This window comes from Notamacropus eugenii, chromosome 6 (genome assembly GCF_028372415.1).
Source record: "Notamacropus eugenii isolate mMacEug1 chromosome 6, mMacEug1.pri_v2, whole genome shotgun sequence".
Lineage (NCBI taxonomy): Eukaryota > Metazoa > Chordata > Mammalia > Diprotodontia > Macropodidae > Notamacropus > Notamacropus eugenii.
The window spans coordinates 141,300,928-141,303,114 of NC_092877.1; the positions used below are offsets into that span (position 1 = coordinate 141,300,928).

Genomic DNA, 2,187 nt, shown 5'->3' on the forward strand with positions numbered 1-2,187 from the left:
CCAAGCATCCTGTGAGGTCAATAAGAAATGTCTATTTCACCAGGCTTGGAGTAAGAGCACTTGGCTGCAGGGCACAGCACGGACTGGTCTGGAACAGGCTTCAGGGCATAGAATCATGGGTAGCAGCTTTGGTTCCCAGATTTCTCAACCCACAAATGCCAAAGACAGCTTCAAAGGTCAGTAAGAAAGTTCTTTCACCTAGTTGAGGGGTGAGGGTCCTCTGGCCATGGCCCCATGGTGGTGGCATTCACTGCAACAGTAGCATCCACTTTTGGAGCTCATGGTCTAAAGACCCTGGGGGAATCAAATGGCTGATCTGAGTCTCAGTCCTGAGTGGAGGTCTTGGAGTGAGGAGGAGCACTGGCGTGGTGGAGCTGGTGGTGACTGTGAAGAGGGAATCCTACTCATAGATCCAGAGCAGAAAAGAGTGCTTGTGACCAGAACACAAACCAGGAGAGGAAGAAAATCCTCTCTCTTGAATGTGCCACCATGGAGGAACTGAGAAGTTACTAGTCCCTAGAGTATACCCTCTACTTGACAAAGGATTCAAAAGTTAAGTAACTGTCTGAGAAAATGCCCAAAAAAGGGGAAAAAATAAGACTATAGAAGGTTACTTTCTTGATGAACAGGTATTTTCTTCTATCTTCTAGGATGAGGAAGCACATAGCATACCATCAGAGGAAGACATAAAAATCAAGGCTTCTACATCCAAAACCTCAAAAAAAAATATGCAGTGGTCTCAGGCCATGGAAGAGCTCAAAAAGGATTTTGAAAATCAAGTAAGAGAGGTGGAGGAAAAAAAATGGGAAGAGAAATGAGCACAATGCAAGAAAATCATGAAAAGTGAGTCAGCAGCATGCTAAAGGAGACCCCAAAGAAAGAAAACAACACTTTTAAAAATAGACTAACCCAAATGGCAAAAGATGTCCAAAAAAGTCAATGAGGTGAAGAATGCTTTAAAAAAGCAGAATTAACCAAGTGGAAAAGGAGGTTCAAAAACTCATTGAAGAAAACAATTCTTTAAAAATTAGAATGGAGATCTCTTCCACTGCCATTTTAAATCAGGCTCCATCCAATGCGCCACCACTGTGACTGCCTCTCCACGCCACCTGCCCCCGGCCCACATCTCCACCACCATGGAGGACATGAATGAGTACAGCAACATGGAGGAATTCACTGAGGGCTCCAAGATCAATGCCAGTAAGAACCAGCAGGATGATGGTAAAATGTTTATTGGAGGGCTATGCTGGGATATGAGCAAGAAAGATCTCACTGAGTACCTGTCTCGTTTTGGAGAGGTTGTAGACTGCACAATTAAAATGGATCCCATCACTGGCCGATCACAGGGATTCGGATTTGTGCTATTTAAGGATGCTGCCAGCGTGGACAAGGTCCTGGAACTCAAAGAGCATAAGCTGGATGGCAAGTTGATAGACCACAAGCAGGCCAAAGCTTTAAAGGGAAAGGAGCCCCCCAAAAAAGTGTTTGTCAGCAGACTGAGCCCAGACACGTCAGAGGAACAGATCAAGGAGTACTTTGGGACATTTGGAGAGATTGATAATATTGAACTTCCTATGGACACAAAAACAAATGAAAGAAGATGATTTTGTTTTATCACATATACAGATGAAGAACTGGTAAAGAAATTATTAGAAAACAGATATCATCAAATTGGTTCTGGGAAGTGTGAAATCAAAGTTGCCCAACCCAAGGAGGTATACAGGCAGCAACAGCAACAACAGAAAGGAGGGAAGGGCACTGCAGCTGGAGGCTGAGGTGGGACTAGGGGTTGTGGCTGAGGTCAACAAAGCGTAGATGGCAAAGCATCCCTAGGGGGTGGTAATCACCAAAACAATTACCAGCCATATTAAAGGAGGACATGGAGAAAACAGGTGTGGATGCTACAGCAGCCTATCTTGCAGGATGATGACATTGAATGGAGAGTGGTCTTCTATTGATCTGAGATGACTATTTTGTAAATGACTTTTAGTGTACATGACATAACTGTGTTGAACTGTATATAGCAGTCGATTAAGTTTTCTTGTTTTTGCTTTGTCCTTTGCCATCTGTGTTATGACAAATGTGGATTTGTGTTTATACAAATTTTACTTGCATAATTTCATGTTAAATGATTCTCAAAAATAGATTACTTGTGATTGTTAAAAAAAAAATAGAATGGAGCAAATG

At 42.7% G+C, this 2,187-nt stretch overlaps 1 pseudogene; it reads left to right on the plus strand.

The window, feature by feature from the left end:
• Positions 1 to 1,136: 1,136 nt before the first annotated feature.
• LOC140512150 (heterogeneous nuclear ribonucleoprotein D-like pseudogene) lies at positions 1,137 to 1,814 on the plus strand (annotated as a pseudogene).
• Positions 1,815 to 2,187: the final 373 nt, after the last annotated feature.